At 38.5% G+C, this 23,578-nt stretch overlaps 1 protein-coding gene across 5 annotated transcripts in view; it reads right to left on the reverse strand.

The window, feature by feature from the left end:
• Positions 1-23,578, reverse strand: part of LOC119651397 (tribbles homolog 2-like) — a 213,888-nt gene that overhangs the window by 185,083 nt on the left and 5,227 nt on the right. For 2 of the 5 annotated variants that reach the window (XM_038054979.1, XM_038054982.1), the window contains exon 2: positions 20,425-20,796. The exons of 2 other annotated variants lie outside the window; for them this stretch is intronic. The gene's annotated coding sequence lies outside the window, so the exon portion shown is untranslated. Of the gene's footprint in view, positions 1-6,760; positions 6,892-20,424; positions 20,797-23,578 lie in introns of those variants that run through there. One more of the 5 variants, XM_038054983.1, reaches the window with a different exon arrangement.

The following is a 23,578-nucleotide window of genomic DNA, read 5'->3' on the forward strand; positions in this document are numbered from 1 at the left end:
TGAAAGTGATCATTTATTTAAGGGGGCCATTCTCAGAAACTACCAAACCGAAAAATCTGAAAAAAATCAGGAGGCTGCCAGTATATGGTGCCTTGGCTCCGAAATACCTTTCATACCGATATCTGTTCAAAGAAAGTTAATAATAGTATATTACTATAATTTTTTGTAATTGGCTGGAAACCCCCCTTAAATTCATCCTAGCGGCACGAAATTCTGCAGTGATGTAGGCTATAATGTAGATCATAATCATACCAAGTTTGATGGAAATCGCACTATTACTAACAAATTTATAATACGTCGAAGTTGTTGCTTCTTTGAAAATTGAAGACTATCAATGTCAATATCACCCGAAAGTGGACATATGCATATATTACGTGTTACGTACTAAGAAATACACAAAACCTTTCGTACCTGAAGCGTCCAGCTTCCGGTTTCCCGACTTGTTATTAGCTTCCTTACTTCCTGGTATAGTATTCCCACTGTTTAGGTTCACTCAATTTCACCTTGAAATGCCCTCTTTAGGTTTTTGATGACTGACCATTCGTTGTACATGACCGTAATTTGGATGGGGTTCGATCTTAGCCATAATACCAGTTAACCTTCCTTCTTTCATCTAAGTGTTTTTGTCTCCCTCGGATTATAAAGTGAGTATGTAATGATGTTCCATTGAAACTTCTGTATGATTGTGACGCTGTCCGGATAGCTGAGTGTTTAGGGCTGCTGGCAGCTAATGGCTGCAAGGATTTTCCGTCTCAGATTAGTGCAAGTATCGCTTCCTCGGCTCTATGTTGAACGAACTCTTCTTCGTCGGAACGAAGAAATGCAAAATGTTGAATATTATTGGATATTCTGGTGTAGTTGAACTATGGAGTATTTTTCGTAAGTACCTCGTACCCTTTCAAATTCGAAATCCAAACGAGGAAAAATGGGCTTTCACAGTTTCTTTTTAAGGTTTTGTGTAAAACAAAACCTTATTAAAATCGATTCAATGTCTGTCTGTCTGTCTGTCACACGCATTTTTCTCCAAAACGGCTGAACAGATCCGAACGAAATTTGGTGGACAGATGGGAACTATGAAATCCCACGGATACAGCGAGTGGCATAAATTTAGGTGGAGTTTAAAGGGGGCTCCCCATACATGCAAAGAGGGGATTCAAAAATTTTTTTCACCGGATATAGGTGTATAGGGTATCAAATGAAAGGTCTCGATTTGTACTTTCCGAAACTGACATTAATTCTGGCATAAATTGCAAAGTGCGTGAGTAAGGAGGCAAAATGTACGCATTTGAAGTGAGACAGGACTCATTTTCGGAAACTACCCAACCCAAAAATCCGAAAAAAATCAGGGTGTTGCGCCTAGATGTAATCTAGGCCTCAAAATATGTCCCATTCCGATATCTGCTCAAATAAACTTACTAATAGTATATTACTACTTTTTAGAAATTTACTGAAAAAACCCCCTTAAATTCATCCTAGGACTTCCGGATTCTGTACCAGAATAGAGGACAATATTTCGTGTATATGCCCCAAATTTCATAGAAATCAGGCAATTAACGCCAAAGTTATAGCAGTTCAAACTTAGCCATTTCGCCGAGTTTACTGCTTCCAAAGCCATGCAAATCGGATGCTGACGTCATAATTACCCGGAATAATTGACATTCGCGTGGAATATTAAAGTCACATTTATGAAGAATCTATTTATCCGCAGCCCTTTTTAAGGTTTTGTGTAAAACACTTATGTGAAATGTAATCTTCGAGAGATGTCCCATTCCGGTATCTGCTTAAAAAATTTACTAATAGTATATTATCAACTTTTAGAAATAGACTAAAAAGCTCCCCTTAAGTTCATCCTAAGTGTACTAAATGCACCGACATAGAGGACAGCCACATGCATACACATGCCAAGTTTCATGAAAATCCAACTATTAATGGGAAAGTTATAGCAGTCCAAACTTATCAATTTCGTGCTAATTAACAGCATTCTAAGTCATACAAATAAGATGCTGACGTCATAATTAACGAGAATAATTGACATTCGAGTGAAATATTAAAATTCCTTTCAAGAAGAATCTAGTTCTCCCTAGCCCTTTTTTATATTTGATGTTGGTTCAATTGTTGGCATTTGCTAATAATATTAAACTCATAATAATAACAAACAGGGGCGTATGAGGTTGACCATTATCAACACAGGGCTTTCCATCAAATGATTTATTTAAATCACTTTCTAGAAAATAGAGGGCAATGGAATTTTTAGCTATATTACACGGAGCTGTGGTGCACTCGTCGCTCCTCACATCTTTTTCTTTTTGTTCAGCCATCAGTTCACAAGCGGGGTCGGCCTGTGGTGATCGGTTTCGTCATTTTATTTTATCAAATGCCTGATCAGGATGTAATCTTGAGACCTTTAAATCCCCATCCAGCATATTAAACCACCATTGTTTTGGCCGGATTTTTGGTTGCTTACCATTGTTTTTGATGTTGTGACCAATACTGGTCGTTGAATTCTCGTTAGTGTGAATTACGTGACCACACCATCGAAAACGTCCCTCTTGCAGTTTTTCCACGATCGGTGCAAACCCGTTCGATCGCGGATATTCTCATTTCAGACCTAATCAAAACGTGTCACGCCACCAGTGCAATGCAACTTCTTCGTCCCCATTACCGCAAGACGCCGTTCATTGACCTTTATAGTCGGCCAGTACTCAGAACTATAGAGAGCGGCAGACGGACGACATTGCAGTAAATTTTAGATTTGGGACGTGCGCTGATACGTCGATCACAAAGAACACCAGTTGGGGAATGCCACTTCATCCAGGTTGCGTTAATGTGTGAAATAATTTCATTACGCAGTTCTCCATTGGCAGATAGCATTGACTCGAGAGATTTAAATCGTTGAGTTCTGGCAATGGCAGTAACCTGCCCCTCGAGATATCATATTTAAATCGTTGAGTTTTGGCAATGTCGGCAACCTGCCCTTCGAGATATTTAAATCGCTCAGTTCTGGCAATGGCAGTAACCTGCCCAGAACTGAACGATTTCAATATCTCGGGTCAATGCTATAAGCCAATGGAGATTTACGTTATGCTCCTCACATAGGGAAACACAAAACCTTTTATATCTGAAGCGTCAAGCTTCCGGTTTCCCGACTTGTTTAATTTTTCGATTATGTATTTCCTCATCAGCGTCACAATCTATACCTTCTGCCCCCGCTGTTTGTAGTTGCGCAGAAAGGACAGACTTCGTATAGGCCTGAGTATGCAACTGCGATTTCCTCCTTTTGAAAAAATTCGAATAATTTATTTTAAGGTAAAAATGACTTTTCGGTTACTCAATAGTCCTGTCGAAAGAAAGTTAAGAGAACTAGGAAGTTTCGTTAAATTACTGTTGTAACTTCTTTTACTGTTTCTCGCTGGTTCTATACAATCACATTTGGCTGGGAGAAACATCTATATCGGATCCATTGATACAATCCATGGCATTCATTTCTTTGAACAATGTTTTCTTCCAATTGTCGCACTCAACGGTTGCTTTTCTTCGGAATCTTAACAACCATCACCTTTTTTGACTCGAACTTCCAGGGTTTACGAATGAGTGGTACTAATAATTCTGCACAGGTTGCAAAAGTTATACAGAAAAGTTCCGCGAAACTATCTCCTTTTGAGCGTTACTTACTCCGTTTGAGCGCGTTGGCGCAAAAATAGTTTTGGTTGTGTTTGGAGGAACATAACATCCACGAAGTGAAACTCCACCGGATGTGAAAATCGTAGTAAATTATTCCTTTCACTTTTTCAACTGGTCATCATTGTGGATTAGAAACCTACCATCAACGTCCCTCACGTGGCTATTCAAAAGCTTATGTTCACCTGCAAGCGTTTTGATAACGCGATATATGGTACCGAAATCGTTGCTTCTGCTTCCCTTATCAACATAATGACGAAATTCCCTTTGTCACGACGTACACTACACAACATGTTTCGCACTTTTCCGCGGTAGTGGAGCACCAGCGCGTCGCCATCGCAGCCATCAACAAAGCTCTCAACCCCTTACGTTCATTAACCCATCTCCACGTGTCCGCAATCAGCCAAACCTTCTGACATTCTTTTAGGGCATGACCGACAGCGAGTGAATTGTTCAGATTGTGTTGCAGCAGCAAGAAAATTATCCCACTGTTGAACCAGATGTCCGCTTGTACTTGGGTGGGTCGAAGCTGTATCCCTGCGACACGAAAGCGAAGGTAAGCGATTATTAGATGGAGATCTTTTCCAAGCCGATATCAGCACCTCATTAAGCACATTCAAAAGATAACTTCTAAATCTACTCCTGTTTAGGATCGGCTCAATTTGATTAGATGAGCGTTGCCAGTCAGTCAAAACCCAGCCGCATGTGACTAGCCCTATGCTTGACGAATGTGCCGTCGATGGCGCAGCATTGAAAGGTACAGAATTTGACAAATCTTTCAACGTTGTCGTTACAGTTAACAAGGCCATACCTTTCCACCACATGTCCCACCATGAGTTGTCATAGTCCATTTTGGCATTCAGGGCATCCATCACAATCGCAATACCTCCTTTAGAAAGTCTCCCCTGAACCGCGAGTAGTAGCTTAACCTGGGCCGAAATCTAGCCGACCATTTGAGGTAATTTCTTTTCACTTTTCCAGTACAATTGAAATCTGACAGTTTTAATTTGAATGTTAGTTTCATTTATACCAGACGTTCTTTTTACCATCACCATTACCTTTTACCAAAATTGAACCAAATACTTCAGATTTCCATTGTAAGTTGGAAGATGCCAAAGAAAAGTGGATACTCAAAAACTGCGCCTCATTTCATCTAAGGGGAGATATATCGTACGAGAGCAAGATTGCGTAATTTCACCTGAGAGGCAAGAGAGGATATCATGTGAAAGTGGTCTTTCCTTTGATCTTACACACGTGAAATGCTTGTAGAATGATTCTGCGAGACAGAAATGCTAAGAACCTGAACTAGCTTGCCCAGTGACATATAAATGCGTATCAATGAGCTCTTTTATGGAGTACTCCTCACTCAATGCACTGCTTATTCTTTTTGCTCGTGGAACAGCGTTAACTAGTAATTTACGACTTTAGGAAAAGAAAGAGGGCAAAATGTTGAAATTGTCAACTTAAATGCCTCTACGATCCAGTACATAATTGAGCGCTGTGTACATGAAAAACGATTGGAAAGTAAGGGCAAAAAAGCGCCAAACCAAACCTTTAGCGAGCCAGACGAGCTTTGATTATCCGAATAATCAAAGCAAACCACAAAATATCTGCCCCAACGTTAGCTATTAATCATGTAGTGCTGAAACAATACGTGTTGTGCGACTATGATTCAAACTGTTGAGTAACTCAGAAGAAGCCTTTTATTTCAACAACAAACTCGGCAAGCCGGCTTGCCTCCACCAGGGAGCACATACGTAAATCATGATGCTACGTTTAGTGTACCGGAATTTTTGCAGACGAGTTAAGTTTAACATTGTCGGATCCGATGGAATGTCATATAATTGGCGCGAAGCTAATGGTGATGGTTTCGGCCTGCATGTCTGCAGCAGGAGTTAGTAGCTTAGCTTTTATTTAGGAAACAATGAATAAAATGTAATTCCTCGATTTCCTAAAAAAAAATTACTTCAAAGTATCAAAAAACTGGGTGTACAGGAAAATTGGTTCCAACAATGTAATGATTCGAAGCCCAAGTCTGGAATTGTGCAAACTTAGATGATCTGGAACTAAACTTCATCCAGAATTTATGGGCAATTTTGGATAAATTAAGGAAGTATACGATTGATTAAAGAAGGTCCTGCTGGCAGAATGGTTAAAAATTACCCCTGACACAACAGCTAACTCAATGCCAAATGGGCAACAGACTGTTATTAAAGCAAAAGAATATCAAAGCAACTATTAATTATTACCACACATGCCTTGTTTAGCAATAATTTGAAACTATATGTGCTGTGAGCAACTGTATGTACTTATATTTGACAATTTCAAGACGGGACGTACAGACGTACTATGGTTGATGAAAGTCAATTTAGGATGGTCTTCAGACCACTTTCATACATCTTGGTTATTTCAATCTTTACAACTTAACCGTCAACCCACCAATCCAGTCATAGCTAATAAACCCAGCAACGTAATTAAGAAATTCGATGTAATCATCCAAGTAGCAAAATGCTTGCGAAATAAGTTCCGATGTAGAAAAAGGCTCCCGTTCTCATCTCCCCTTATGATTTGGATAAGTTGACCTCAGGACCATTTTAGACGAATATCACCAGAAATAAAATAAAACTAAGCAAAAGAGTCAGTACTTGTGGGTGATGATAAATCCGGCACATAGGATCAAATACCTTTCAAAAGGACATTACAACAGTCATCACACCAATATATTTGAACAATCAAACGATTTGGGCTCTGAACTCTGTCATTTGCACTTACAAGGACGTCCACTTTAGATTATTGCGCAATATGAACTGTTTTAAACCATTTAATAAAGAGAATGATCAATTGTGCGTTGGATAGTCCTCCAAATCAATTCACTTTAAATAGAGTGTACTCCTCCACAGATTTTTACCCTAAAATCGACCAAAAAAGTATAAAAATGAGAAAATTCAATGAAAATATCAAGGATTAGAAAGTTCCGAGCTATCTGATAACATCAAAACTAATGGTATGATTGTGCAGTTATCATTTATGTGATTCGATTGCAACTATGTGTTTTAAATGACAAGTTTACTCTTCTACTCACCCAACTGTGAAGGACCCTTGTCAAATAACTACTTGAAAACTCATAACTAAACCAATAGAATGAATTTCACAACTTTTCCAATATATTCTATCCCAGAAAGCCATATTTCTTGCCTCACTCTTTCAATCTCAAGCCGCACTGAAGAGACCACCAGAATGAGCCAAGCTCAAAACTGAATAAAATGGCCTGAAAATTGCAATGAACGAACAAATTGTGACGTCACATGGAAAACGATTTTGAACTCCGACCGACAATCGGTACGAACAAAGATTTCGAATTTCACAACTTGCTAAATTAATTTTATCTGCTCTTTATTGCTGATATTTGCTGATATTTATACGTAACTGAAGTGTCAGCATTGTTTAGAAACATATGGGCAAGCACAACATGCCGATTTATTAAGAAAACCGGATATACTGGAAAACCGGGGATTTTTGAATTACCATCATAGATACAGATTTGTTTGTAAATTTGATACTGTTTATTCAGTAGGGAGTGTACAACTTAATGTATGAAATGATTTAGTTAACCAATTTTGGAAGTTTAAGGGATCTTCGATTACAGGTTTTATTTTTATTTCTGAAATCGTCCTTCAGTCAAGATGGACTTTTTTTGCTCTTATTATGTCAAACTACAAAACAATTTTGATTAGGAAAGCAATTGTAGGACCCTTTTTTGGGAGATTATCACCGTGGTTATGAAATACTGCATACACCTTTTCGGTTTTTTTAAATAAAACTTTTTAAAAAAATCTAATACATAGTTTTCTTCGTAGTCTATTACATACTGCTAATGATCTGGTAGCAACCAAATGCCCTTGTAAAATTCAGATGAATTGGTTGTAAATCTTTATCTTAAATTCAAGGGTTAGACAACCGCTCCCAATTTGACTCGTTAAATTTTCACTAAGTGGGTGTAGCAGCGTGAGGCCTAGCGTTGTCATGGTGAAATATAGTGCCAAATCCACAAGTTTGCCAAACCTCAACAGGCCATGGCAAATTCAATCGTGTAGATTTTTTGGACAAATCAGATAACACTAACACACTTCCAAATGTGAGTATAACGACATTTGTAGAATTTTGGAGATTGCGTCAAACGCCAGACGTGTGGAATTAGCATAACATTGTCCCTATTCAACAGGGATAATAGTTTCTCCATCATCGATCCCTGCTAGGCTCACCTTACACAATCAGTATTTCATCAGTCTGCGACAAGTCAACGCATCAAAAATGGATTAATGAAAAAGTGATGAACTGACGAGTTCAGTATGAACCAGATGACAAGCAAGTCGGAATACCGGAAACTTAACGCTCTTGCTATAAAGGTTTTGTATTCATCTTGTCTGTGTCGTTTTCGCATTCGTACATATCCCCAATTCAAAATATTCCTTGATATATGTTTTACCAAACTCCAACTCCGCCGTTCATATGAGTTTTCTCTGTATGATAATGACATCATACACGTCTTAGAGTGCGATAAATTCACGTGAAATACACAATTTTGCCCTTTATAAATTTGTTAATAACAATTGGATTTCTTTCAAACTTCCAAAATTGTGTATTTTGTACTTCTAGGATGATTCTAACAAGGTTTTGTTTGGCACAAAACATTAAGTCATTTTTGTTGCAGGAATTTAAAGGCTCGAACCATGCGGAAGTCATGGTTCGACTAACGTTGGGTGTATTGGTCCAGCCAGACCCCTTATCATTTGAATTTGATGTTTTACATAATTCGAATTGAGCTAGACTCCTATTTGATAGTTCAACAACAGGTAATTCTCCTCCTCCAAAGCCACTAACAATTGGTAGCTATCAAGACTTGGAAGAACCGAAAAAACTAGCCACACATTCAATGGTAAGTGGAGCACACGGAAATGAAGAAATTAAAAATAAATTTAAACATTTTGCTAGTCCTAATCTATTTAATTTGTAATTAACAACAATTTTATAAAACTGAACGTACCTTTGTGAATTTTAAGATAAAATCCTATCCAAAAATCACAATATTCCAAAAATTATTTTCTGTGTCTACGCACTAAGATTTGAAATGCAACCGTGAACAAGCTCAAACCAGTATTGAATGCACACCGAATATGCTTTGTAAACGTTTATAATGAGTCTCAAAAAATGAATCACTCAGATAACACCATCTGCCATTCAGAAATGACACGTATTTTCATAACACCCTGTGAATTTCCAATGCTAATTAATTTTTCTTTTCACTGTGAATGAAATATTTCCTGCACGAAATTGATCGTATTTGTGTAATTCGTGGTCTCTAAGTGAAACTAACCTTCAATTTCTGGATTAAGATGGGATGACAGACATACAGTGAGCAAAAATGAAATCCAGACACTGTCGTACCGTAGTACTCAAAAAGAGGGTAAAAAAATGAAGGTTTGGTCTTTTTGCAAAAACGTTACGTACAATCTGTTAGCTACAATGCAAACAGATTTGACGAAAAAGGATAAAATAAAACCCTTGCTGAGGGCGGAAAACAAAAGAAACTCTATTTTCGTATGCAAAATTAAAATCCGGGCAGTGCAGACATCTTAATAATGACATTAAAAACTCAAAAAATTACTAATTAATACTCCGTATGGAGACTTTTAACATCATATACATCCATCACTGGGCAATGGCATGGATTTGATCAAAGGTTGGGCACATTCGGCTGAAATTTTTCCCCATTATTCGAAAAGACAATCAAGACATCAAGTATTTTTGGTTTGAAATGGGACCTTCGCGAAGCCTACCGTCGATATAATCCCACAGGTTCTCAATAATATTGCCCTTAGAGTGCAATATGTGTGAAGAGTTCTGAGTAGCTTCAGACAACTGAACACTATCCCAAGCGTGCTTTTCACGCGTTACGTTTCGAGTTAGTGTTTTGGCATATCTTGAATGTTTGACAAACACCCAATTTCTCTGCGCTGGCATGCAGATTTGTTTCAAATATCGATGGACATATTCGCATTCATATACCCTTCCACGAATACCACATTTCCCACACTATCCACCCCGTAACAACCGCCTTCATAACACTTCCCTAGTCATGCATTTCACGTGTCGCACGGAATAAAACTTATGTTAATGAAGTCCATCAAGTAAAGCGATTTGAGTTTGCTCAGAATTATGTTTTTTAGGATCAAACGTTTTGGGGTAATGTACTCTTTGTCGACAAGTCTAACTTTAATGTACTCTCCTGCGATGAAAAAGTAAAAACGTAGAGACAGCCTAAGACAAAACTGTAACCGAAAAATCTGAAAATCACAGGAAAGTGGGAAGTGCTATGGGAGGGTTATAATAGGTCACAGTTGTCGCTTTGGTGCAAATGTCTGAAAAATTCTTCCAAAATCCGCAGTGCTGGTGGAAATTGCAGCTAATGTGACAGCATGCACTTTGCTGATTTGCTCTGCTAGCGATCATGCAAGAGATGGGTATTAAAAGTGGACCAAGTTGTCACAGAATATGCATACGTCGAGCAGACGAACAAGCTGCAAACCAGAGCAAAAAGATCGGATTCGCCAAAGACAAGAGCAAAGAGATGCTTTAGACATCTTGAATGATAGCCGTTTGTTGTACGGGCCTGATATCGATGATTCTGTGTAAGTATATAGTAAAAAAATCCAAAAAAAAACCCATTTTTTCACGTGAAAAATTTTAAAGCGTTTTTCCTAACACTTCGTATTTAAAAGGTCGGTGACGGTTGCAGTTTAAAATCTCTCCTTTTGAAATTTGGTACACACTTTCCTTGTATAAACTACGAGGTAACGCTGATCATTTCTTTTTTAAAATTTTTTTATTATTTTTTATTTTACAGTAGCAAATACACCGATTTTTTAAACGAAAATTGCAGTGTTACCAAAAATTAAAAATTAAAAAAATCGACAGTGTTACATAGGGAAACTCATATACTAATAGAATCACTTTGGTTTTTTGTTCCAGATGATTGAGTCATCAGTTACAACCGTCACCGCAAAACCACTTTTTTTGGAGACGTCTCGGGAGAATTGCTAACAACGGCTTAGTGTTTAATATTTTCCGCTGAAATTTTTAGCAAATATTTTCATTTAATATACATTGCCCGTATATTGTGAAAAAAAAAATTTGAAAATGTGTTTTTTTCCACAGTACAGATCGTAGCCCCTCCTTAAGGTCTTTCCTTAGTCATATATGGTCTCAACTTTTCCCACAAACCGACCTATTTATTTTTGCTTTGTCTGAAAGCGCAATCTTCTCCCATTGATTTTTCAACCTTTGCGTGGTGCCCTAAACCACTTTTCCTTAAAACTCTACGCACTGTTTCTACAATAATACTGACATTATCGATCTTTTGTAGACTCCGATGCATTGCAATGAAATTTTTCTCTTCTCGAGCCCTGATCGTTTGCACAATTTTGCGCTGTGTCATGTCAGATAATTTAATAGTGACCAATTTCGTGCTTGCAGTATTTCATCCAAGTCTTCTTTTGCGATATTTACTGACCGTGCTAACTGACATGCCTAATTGCACAGAAATTTGACCCAATAGAATTGAAATTTATAGGTTTCATCGTAAATGGGAATGAACCAATCCCAACAACTCTGGTTGAATCAAAAATGCTTGACAAATAAAAAGCAAGGAAGTTTTGCAAAATATACACGAAATTCTGAATATGTAATATTTTGGAAATCGATACAACTGATCGAATATATTGTTTTTATTTTGACAAGCATATGCCACTATTTTTATAACCGCGACGTAAGTATTCAACACAAATGGTAACAACTTAAGCTAACGCACGTTTGCATGTACTTTGTTTTGCAAATCCAATAACCGTTAAAAAAATTTAAATATATTCGGAAAACAATCATTTGATCGAATTTGTGAGTCGCTGTATAAAATTGCGTTCACCAGACATAGTAGTTTTTCCTTCAACGATGTCTCGAGACAGTCTAGCTGTTAGAGTTTGATTGTTGGTAACAGGTCCCAGTGAATAATACCTCGAATATCCCGCCAAATACACCTAACCAAAATGAAATCCTGATCTTGAATGCAGATGTTTCATTCTTCTTGCAAACAGTTTTGCGGAATTTAAACTTATTATAAAAAATCCACTTCTAATCCCCAACAAATGTAAACGATTCTGCGGCATTTAAATTTTGTTGTGACTCCACTTTTCGTATCCAGTGAAGAAATAGGAAGGAAACCTTCCGATTTTTATTTTTTTAGGTATGAAACACAATTGTTCCTGACACCTCTTGGGGAATCCATAAGTCAAATTTCACAACATAATTGGATTGTGATTATATCCTTCTTTCTGAGGTAGTACGACGCACGCTGAATCTCTGATAGTTTATTTATTCTCCTCCTCCATCCGTAGCTTTCAAGACTTGGAAGGACCGGAAAAAATGCACTCAGCCAATAGCAAAAGGTGCGCAAGAAAATTTCGCTAGTCCTAATCTTTCCAATTTATAATTAACAAAAGTTTAATTAGACATACCTTTCCGAATTTTGAAAGAAAATCAAAATCACAATATTCCAAAAATAATTTTCTGTGTCAACGCACTAAAATTTGAAACGCAACCGTCAACAAGCTCAAACCAGTATTGAATGCACACAGAATATGCTTTGTAAACGTTTATAATGAGTCTCAAAAAATGAATCACTCAGATAACACCACCTGTCATTCAGAAGTGAAACGTGTTTTCATGGACACCCTGTGAATTTCCCAACCAGTGTTAATTAATTTTCCTTTTCACTGTGGTGAAATACGAGTATATCTTGCAGGAAATTTTTCATTGATAGTATTTGTGTAATTCATGGTCATTAATTGAAACTAATCTTCACCCTCTGGATTAAGGTGGGATGATAATATATGTGAATTTGAATGCAATTGTGTAATTGTGATCACACATGTATTTAATTTTCGAGCATGCACGATCGGGAGAATTCATTATTGAAAAGTGCTAGAAGGTTGAATTTTAACGTTTTATTATTCCAAAGATACCCCACATTTAAAATGTTGAAAGCGCCTCCACTATGATATTAAAAACTATATTGTTCTTGCGAGTTGTAGACAACTTTACCAAATTGAACTTTTTAGACAAACGTATTTATGTCTGATTCTCAAGTGCACTTAATATTAGAACTAGGGAATGAGGAAGCTACTAGTACGCCCCACGCACAAGTTAAAAAAAGTCCAAGTTATGGGAGGATTAAATTGATGTTGCATCAGAGTATAATTAAATTTAAAGGTAAAAAACCGACTCATGGATGTACCCTACCAAAGTATTAAAAAAAATCCATCTATAAATTAATAAATTCATGATCCAATCCCAAATATAGAAGGTATACCCGTACATATATACCTATTAATCATACCTACGATTCAGAACGTTTTAACTCAGCAGATATTCAACATTAGTTGCCTAGGTTAATGCAAAAAAAATCGTGGAACGTTATAAATATCGAAAAATTCGGCCTTGGCGATCAGCTACAACAGAAGTATCTGAGAAATTCCATTCAAAGAATAATAGTAAATTATTCAGCATATATGCATTTACAACACCACAAAGTCTTGAATAAACACTAATCAACTATCACCCTGTTCAATACAGAATATTTAGTAACGAAAGCCGAACAATTCCATTGATATCTTCATACGCACAATCACATGACGCAATCGGATGCTTGCTAGAGGCACCGATAAAATAAATTAAGTGATAATCTGGATTAAGTCAAACAAAATATGCAAACCATGCGAACAATTATAACACTTCCAGTCGCCAATAAATAGAACAAACATGTCCTACATTACTCGTAACCCACATAATCATAACATTACACAACTGATCTTCAATGTTCCTTGCAAGAACAACGTAGTAAAACGTACTTTCCAGATTTGTTTTCGTCTAAAATTTTTGGAGAAATAGTAATTTGTTTACTACTTTTGGGATTCATTCATAGAATTCATAGAATGAGTCACGCAATCTTGTAGATAAATAGTTTTGTTATTGTAAAAAACATTGTCTACATAAAAAAAATTGTTGACATTTGTCTAATCACTGACCAAAATTCGCAAAACAAGTGGTTGTTTATGTTTTCCAGACATTCAAAGAAGACAACAGATCATGTGTAATAGCATCGAATGTTCAAGAATTGATAAACTCGAATTGGAGGCAAACCAAACATGAGGATCAGGTAATCAATATAGCTTAAAGAAAAACTATAGTGGATATTTTCAAAATAATCGCTTGTTGGACTGAGCAATGACTACTCCAACATATCCGCTCGACAGAACATCATCTTCCCTCTAGTTCTGTGGTTGTGGATGAAAACGACGTACCTCCAGTTACTTTACCTCTGCGACCCTAATGTTGAAATCGCCATCCCTTAAGTTCGGTTCGATCCCCATCACAGAAGGAAGAGGGTCTACTAAACTCTACTAATGTAATGTTGTGTATGAACACTGTAAATTTGAGTAAATATCCACTGGGTATAGAATTCTTCAATTATTTATTGGCGATACCTTAGTGCCAAGTTAAGAAGCTGGTATTTATCCCTGAGAAAACAATATTGAACTAATACTGAACGGACGTGTCCTTTCCTGTAAATTAATTCTTCTTTTTCTTCAGCCTTTGTCCCGTTCACAAACGGGGTCGGCTCGGCGTGATCGGTGCCGCCATTTGGCTCTATCAAATGCCTCATCTGGATGCAATCTTGAGGCTTTTAAATCCCCATCCAGTGTATCAAGCCACCGTTGTTTCGGCCGGCCTTTTTTCCCTTTACCATCGACTTCGATGTTCAGACCAATCTTGGCAAGTGAATTTTCGTTAGCGCGAATTACGTGACCATACCATCGAAGACGCCTCTCTCGCAATTTTTCCACGATCGGTGTAACTTCGTCTCCATTACCGCAAGACGTCGTTCATTGTCTTTTATAGGCGGCTAACACTCAGAACCATAGAGGGCGATAGGACGGACGGCATTGCGATAAATATTAGATTTGATACGTTCGTTGATACGTCGATCACAAAGAACACCAGTTGTGAACGCCAGTTCATCCAGGTTGCGTTAATGCGTGAAACAATTTCATAACGCAGTTTCCCATTGGCTGATAGCATTGACCCGGTGTTTGAATCCCTCAGTTCAGGGCAGACCACTGCCGCTGACAGTGATTGTGCCTGTTTCATGGGGATCGGTCGCCAAAAATTCAGTTTTGTTTAGATTCTATCTAAGACCGTGTTGGATGAGGCAATCATTCCATTTTTGGAGAAGTTTTTGCTATTAGATACTAGGAAACCATCATCTGCATAAAGCAGTAGAGGGTGCTGGACGTTGAATGTCCCGTGTCATGGGGTCCATAACAAGAACAAAGAGTGGTGAGAGGGCGCTTCCTTGATGAACACCAACAGAGACACGAAGCGGTTTTGATACACCCGCCTTTCATGTAAATTAATTGAATTTGATTATTCAGATTTTGTTCAGTGAATTTATTTGGAAAATCATTCCTTACCTACTTTTACCCCGAACGAAACACTCAGTATACTGTTCTGATCTCATTACTCTAGATCGTTAAGCACATGCAGAATGCAAAAATCTACTGCTAATCGCGATATGGTTGATCTGATTAGATGTTCATTACCAGTTACTTCGAAACCCAACTAACCTTTTAACGGGGCCTGTGCCTGACTAGTGTAGTGTGTCGGCAATGAAGAGCGTTAATATTTGCAGAATTTTGCAAATCAAATGCCCACTGGCATTCAGTTACGTCACGATAACAGTGTCATCTTGGAAAGGTCGATCCCCAACTGTGTCTATTTGCTCACAAAAAGCATCCTCCTCTTCTATATCAGAATTCTACGTTGGTATCTAGCCCTGCAGAATTGAGTTGCTCCTCCCAGTCAAGATTCTATCAACAATCATGTGCCAAGACATGACAGCACGCTTCCAGGGTACAAAAGCGTAATGTCACAAAAAGAAGAGTACCAACATTTCGTTTCGCTTAAAGGCGACCTGATTGGAAGCGTAGCTTTGTTTCCAACGTGAGGTTCCGCCCGCAAATATCAATTTTTTTATATTCTTGCAACCGTCCCTGAAACTTGAGCAAGCAACCCAACCACGTGCAACTTTACTACAATTTTGTTGGTTGCCCGGTTGCTCATGCCTGGCTGGAATTAGGCGGCCATCTCATGTAAAAGTTAAGCAACAACTGATCCGGATAGCTGAGTGGTTAGAGCACAAGGGAGTCGTACGGAAGGTCACGGTTCAAATCTCACTAGTGAAAGCGGAATTTGTATCGTGATTTGATGTTGGATACCAGTCGACTCAGCTGTGAATGAGTACCTGAGTCAAATCAGGGTAATAATCTCGGGCGAGCGCAATGCTGACCACATTGCCACTTATACGTTACTGTAATCCTATAATATACCGTTACGATCTTGAATGAAATGCCCTAACACACTTCAAAGGCCTGATCCAATATGGATTGTTGCGCCAACGATTATTATTATTAACAACTCTCCCCCCATCAATCCAACTGGAATCCCACAAAATTCTTTACCGGATATCTCGAACCCTGCTCCCACGTCCAATCCTATTAAAATCCTTCAATATGCCAACGAACTTACCACCACGAGAGACAGTACGCGGCATGACTCGTCTGAATTTATTTTTAGTAGATGATCTCTACCAATACTTCACTAAGTGGAAACTAGCCCTCAGCCCCCATAAATGCCAAAAAGTGGTCCTTAAAGGAAAAATAGACACCGAAAATGATTTACGATATCAAAATGCTGTCCTTAAAGAACCATACATCACCCATCCTCACAGTGAACCAAGTTATCTAACCGGGCGTCGCTAAAAACTCAATCCTATTTAACATTCCTCATATTAATAAGATACTAAACCCTCCAAATGGCGCCTTCAGATCATTATACTTCATACTCCATTTTAATAAGCCCACTCCACCAAAAGTCAAGACCTCTTATCAATATTGGCTGGACAGCCTACACCTCAAGAAAAAGCTAATTTTCCGCCTTTATACCGACATATTTAAAAACGACGAAGTGTATATTTAACCAAATTCTCTACGAAGCCTCGAAAACACCACGTATCGACGCCGTCCTGGTCAGATACATAGCCAAATTCCTTGAACCATTAGCTGCTGAGTGTCTGGGAATTAAGATCAGCAAGGAAAATCTTTCCTTTTCTATAAAAGGGATAACAGTCTTTTCGACAGGAAAAGAGTACTCTTCTATACAGGCCGCCATTCCCACGCCCAAGACATTCTTCCACCCAAACAAAACGACTCACGTCCTCCATAACCCACCTTCGCTTTCTAATCTCTTTCCCATCCTTATTTTTAGCCTCCAGTCTCTCCCCAACCCTATTTTAGAATCACCAACAATAACGATTGGAGGTTTTTTTGGTAACTTTCGTCCAGGTATCTCTCCGTCGTCAAACAACAACAATAAAAATTACTAGATTAAGTGCCACAGACCTAAGTTTAGATCAAGTTTGCTTGTATGGTCTCGATTAGGCCAAATATCTTTTAAACTGTGATGCCCACAAATTTTTGTTGCTTACAAAATGTGAAATGTATAGTAGCTTTCGCTGCCAAATTAAATTGTTTGATTACTTTCAAAAGGCGCCTTCGCTATACACCTAAACTTTTGTTTTGCCAAAGTTGCCTCCCTTCAAAGAACTAGTCGAGTCAATGGATTAACCAGTGCGGAACTATAACCCTCGCGTAAGAACATTGCTAGAGGTCCGGGTAGTTTAACACACTTAACAGAACGTCTGTTATTTCATGTAATTGTAGATGACTAAAATATCTTCGTCGGTTCTTATTTGTTCTTTAGATGACGACAAGACACTGGCCTGATTATTCGGATTTAGATTGATGTTGGCATATTTCAGCTATCCAATTATTTCACTTTTCAGCTGATTAAGACTGGAGTACCCACGCAACGTAAACTTAGATCCGTGAGTAACATTTTAGGATTATGAAGTGTCAGCGCATTGAGTTTAGGAAACCGTGGTCACTTACGCTGTTGGTACGTTTACTCGCAGAGGAACAGAGCGCTGATACCTAAAATTCAATGCAAGCCAACTCCGCGATCCAACTATTGTTCGACAATGTGAAAACTTTCTTTCTAAGTGTATGACATAATCCGCCGACATCTTCATTGTCTTTATCTCTGGCGAGGATGAAATGGTCAGCCACGTCCCAAAAGGACGTCACGTGGAGGTGGATCTATGAACATAAGAAGCTGCGATACGAGCTCCGTTACCGTGAAAAAATACGAAAACGCAACTTCTACTAAATTGTCAATCCGAGCATTATAAGAGGTGTGATCGTTAAGTTAACAACGAAGGCCACCCGTGTTGAGTACAATAAATAGAGTTATTTGCGTGCTTTGCGAAGGCACTAGCCGCATTTATTCTGAAATGCATCAAAGGACACCACGAAAGCTTGATCGACAAACACAGCAGGCTATATCTTTGACAGCATCAACAGCGAGTCTATCTAGAATGATCGACCCTTTGCTGCGCAGATCACTCTAGATTCCACAGAGGGTAGGTAGGTATCCGTGGCCGCTCCGAGGAGCTCAATTAGCGCTGTGGCGCGCCGTTTTGATACTACAAACTCCGTCAAACCAAACTCGCGTCAGTGGCAATACTGGTTTAAGAAATTTCGCGATGAAAATTTTGTTATTAAAAATCAAATCAGGACAACTAAACTGAGAATTGGAGAATTTTTAGAGCTCCTATCAAGGAACCGAATGACCAATTCGGAACATTATAGCCGGTAATCGGACAGTTTAAACGCATCCCTCATCCAAAACCGTTCGGAGCTCGAATATGATGACCTACACAGGATACTCCCCTAACCTTTCGCCGTCAGAATTGTTTGTTCCTCCTCTAGACTCCTTGCATGGAGTAATATTAAATTTAGATGAGCCGATAACTCAGAGCCTTTTTCAGTTTTCGCCAAGAAAGACAGATCCTTTGCGAGTGGGATAATATTAGGCTCACCGAAGGATGACAAAAAATCATCGAGCAGAGTATATCACTGTTTCAACTTTATTTTTGATAGAAATGAATGAAATGAAAAGCACAATCGACTTTTTACCCAAGCCGATTCACCTTTAACTGCATCTGAGGCAGATTTACGAGGCTGCAAAGAATGGAATTGTAATATAGAGATCACGAGAAATCACTCCGATACCCGCTTTTTCTCTATGTCAAATTTCTGTTACACGTCTACCCACTTATAAATGAACAACTATATAGCGCTCAACACAAGCCTCAGGTCAAAATAATAGTAAACTTTGTGGGCAAAAGAGTTATTGGAAAGTGTTTTCTAGAGCTAGTAACGCAAGTATTTAAATCAATTAACAAATTCCTAACCGAAAATTTTCTAATCCCTTCTTCACGCCCGCAACGTTCGCCACTATCGACCTTGCATAAAACCATTTTTCACTGACACTGCTATTTTACTTCAAATTCTAAAATTTCCAAGCTATATTCCGCCTTCTCTAGTCAATTCTAATACTGTGTTAGGTTACCCTGCAAACAGTTCGGAATTAGCCTTCCACTTCAGCTGATTCGTCCATTGCTCGAATAATCAATGCAACATTGATAGATATTGAAGAATTCCTTATCATCCTGTGCAAGTGGAATTCTCTAACGTTGAGATAATACGACAAAGATTAAAAAAGAACGAATGAGTTCCCGTCAATGAGTTTGCTAAAATAACTGAAAAAAGGCTTAAGGACCCAGACAAAATTGATAATAGATGAAGCAAGATGTTTCTTATTGGCTTTAGAATAACGAATGATAGAGGAATGTTTAACCAGCAGCGGAAGAACCAATTCAAATACCGCTGAATGTACCTAAATCTCCAGGAATAATTCCAATTCCAACTTATTAAGCTTCAAAAGGAAAATTGTGAAAACCAACGCAGTTGCTTCAAGAATCCTTGTACTGGTCCTTACTACATTGTACCAGCTAAGCCGTTGATATAACATTCATCTCTGTTCGCCTTCTATTCTAAATTAATCTCCTCTATTCAATTCACGCCATAAACGTAGCTATCGAGAAAGATACAAAATTGTACAACACAAAAAAAAACGTTCCAAAGACCCGCTCCAAAGTCAAAGTTGACAAACCTAGATATCTGAGACGCTAGCTGGAAATCTTATTTTATGTGAAGTTCAATACATCCGTGTCACAGAGAAGAGTTTACCACATTCAATAAAAAATTCTTTGCTTTCACAATTCACTCACTTACGAGAGTTCCTTAAGGATTAGTTGGTTAGGTGTTTTGTCATTACGCACCTGATCACGGGAGATATAATTCGTTGATGATAGTGATTTAGTAGGCCTATGAATATCCACCCACTAACGTTTCCTTTCCTGATTCTTGCGTTTAATTTTTTGAGTCTTACGCAAGGCTATTCATCCTTTCTACGTCAATAATTACCAAAAAATATTTACACTATTATTTCAGGGACTAAGGCTAATACTTACCTTGAGACCTAACCTAGAACTAAACTAATTAGCTGCATATTTATATATTATAAATTTCATATAGGATAGAAATATAAAGAATATTTGATATTCTTAATAAATATATTTCCTATACTAATATAAAATATAAAAAATGGGCTTACGACTTGTCACTCTTCTATATTCACTTAAAGACGAGGCCTAGGAAGTGCAAGAGAGCCCCGTCCGTCCGAGGTTTCTTGTTTTCCTAGGCCCATAGAAGACTACTTTGAGCAAATTTTCGAAATTTTGTAGACATTTTTTTTCCTTTACATATCGAAGAAAAATGAAGAGGTGTGAAGAGGTCTTCTTCCCTACATTGATGCCTGTTGTTTTATTCGTATGACTTTATACGTATTCACTGTTAGTTTGATTGTAGATCGCAGGCATACTGATGGCATGGGGTGTATTTTAATATCTGGTACCGCATTGGCTCTTCCGAGTTGCTGTGGTCCATTTTTGGCATCTCTGAATGGCTTTCTTCATTCACTTCATTGCTAAAGGATGAAAATTAAATAACATATATACAAAAAGGAATGAATAGCGCTACTAAGGATTAAGGAGTTTTTAATAGCGACTAACATAGTTGTAAAGGCTTAAAGGTCAGTGGGAGAAATATTTTATTTAAAAATTTTGGTAAATATAATCCAGAGAAGTAAATCCAGAAAAGGCAAGGAGTTAATTTTCGACCGGGCTTTAAAATGTTTTAATCCCGGGAGGTGGTTGTCCCGAACCGCATACTAATCTGAATTGCCTAAGCAATCTGCAAGTTCTCGTTTCTTTTCAAAGCCATAACGCAAACCAAAACTAGAAATGCGACAATATCCACAGGTTTGAACGAACCAAAACTGGCAATTAAAAAAAACACTGAAGGGAGAGTAGAAAAACAGATTCCAACAAAAATTCAGAAAGAAAAGGTGACGAAATAAGTAGAAACAAGAAATACAACACGAAATAGATTTTGAGTGCGCTCAATAGTAGCTGAAGAAATTACAGTAAAAAAAGCACTGATAGGAGATTTGAACCAGCAAAACTCTTAAAAGGGATTTTCGTTGATGGTCTGCTGCAGACTAAAATATCTTGTCAAAGGCCGCCAAAAATTTAATTTAAAAATAAAACCAGTTCCTAGGGAGGAACAGAGCAATCCGATTGAACTTAAAATTAGTTTCTAACAGCTTCTTGTAACCATATATGGTTGCCATTCACGTTGGAGCGACACCGTCCGCTAAAATGCACTTCAATTCCTCTCAGGAATTCCTGAAGGCCCTACACTCCTCTACTGTTCTGCGCAAAGAGCTCATGCAGGTTGGACGAGGGCGATGACGTCGGTTTGAGAACCTTGGTCTTGTTGTTTATGTTCAGTCCGATTTTACTTGCTTCTCTTTCAAAATCAAGAGCCATCATCAGAGTAGAGCACTCCAGATAAACTCCCTGTTAAACACAGGGTGGTGATATTGTAAATGCAGGAGGATCCATAGCGAAAACGAGTGTGCCCTCTGTCGATCAAGTTTTCCAGATATTCCTTAATGCGTTCTAGGATTATTTTAGCTATTATATTTGCGAAAATGGAGAGAACACAATTTCTACTTCCGTGAACACTCCGATCTAGTTATCCCGGATTCGAATTCCAGTCGACTTGGATGTTGGTGTTCGTTTTCGTGCTCTTCTGCTGCTGTAGGCTTACCACTTGCACAATCTTAAGTGTGATGATAATCAAACTGAAGCACAGTCTCATTGAAACCTGAAATTGTATGGATGCGCTAAACTCCACAAAAAGAGTAAACAAGAGAAGTACATACGGTGCACACTTAGTTGGACTTCCCGGGATTACGCGCGGTAGCTCAAACGTGTCACGATCGCCATCATCCGCAGCGATGAACAGAGCCCCCGCTCATCGACTTTCTTACATGATTCCGCAATCAGCCAGATCTTGCGACGTCCGTTCAGAACGTGGCGTTTGCTCTCAGTGAAAGAAAAAGAGTTCGGGAGGTCTATCAATTCAATGTTTGAGGAATAGCCTAGAGATACTATCTATTTTGCCTTTGGTTGTCAGAAGTCAAAGCATTAAAATTATGGTGGAAGATTAGGCTGTGAATATTGTAGATTGGAAAAGAATTCCTCCTGTACAAAGCCTTTGCAAACCTCAATGTAATATTGCTTAAACCATTTGTTCAAGGTCCATGGTTCGGTTGCAGAGCAAGGAATGTCAACTTAGTCGACAATATCATATTCCTCAGAAATTTAACCTGTTTGCAGCACGTATCCCATAGGCGACAATATCAACATCAGGCCTCACTGCGGGAATCAGCTCCAATTCTTACCGTCAGATTTCACCGTCAGACTGCGGGACGAATTTCGAAAGAAAATGGGTCCTTTGCATGGACCCAGGTATTCCCAGGTTGTATCTTCAGTAACCGCGAGAATTGAGATGGATGAACGATAAAGTGCAAAGAGTTGACAGGAGCTACGTCATCCCCAGTGAGAAAGCCCTATGTAAAATTCTGAAGAAACTAAAGCAGAAACTTTCTATCGTATGCTGTTGGCGGGCACTCCAAACGAGTTCAGAATGCAACCTACACAAGAACCAGTGGAGCTTTTTCAGATTCCTCGGCAAATCCACCACGAATGCCACAATTTTGAAAATAAATTTTACTTATGTTACCGAAAAGAAGGTTCCAAGAGCCATAAATCCTCGAAGAATTAGAGGACCCTGCTCTGGATCGGGTTAGGATAAACCAAATCATTAATCGGCCGGAGGAATTTCCTGCCTATCCCCCCCTGCCCTTGCCTACCAACCCTCTAAAAATTGAAGCTGATGATGAAATCGCATCCCTTGGGAAAAAATGAGCGCACGGAATTTATTCGCTATCTTCACTGGTATATGCAATCAGAATATTGTCATGGAAGAAGACTGATCTGAAAAACGTCTAGCGGCAGATGTGGATTGCTATGTTCAAATTCTTGTTTCCCCATTCGTCCTCAACAGCTCTTTGCTGAGATGAATGGATTTATATGGACCTTTCAGGACGGCGTGATTGCCACTCTATCGTTAAAAAAATTAATAATGAAAGAGCAGTTAGAGAACGACCAATGCAAAGTGTGTATTTCTGTGTTAGAACCTTTGGAACATCTCATTTTTGGCCGCACTTTTTTTTACGCCGGTGCAGTACATGGACGGGCAAATGGCGTATGAAAGGTGATTCCTCAAAACCTTGCATACAAGCATGGGCGGATCACGGGAACTCGTCCCGTTTATCGATAAGAAACCGCCCAGCCTAA

This window comes from Hermetia illucens, chromosome 3 (assembly GCF_905115235.1).
Source record: "Hermetia illucens chromosome 3, iHerIll2.2.curated.20191125, whole genome shotgun sequence".
Taxonomy (NCBI): domain Eukaryota; kingdom Metazoa; phylum Arthropoda; class Insecta; order Diptera; family Stratiomyidae; genus Hermetia; species Hermetia illucens.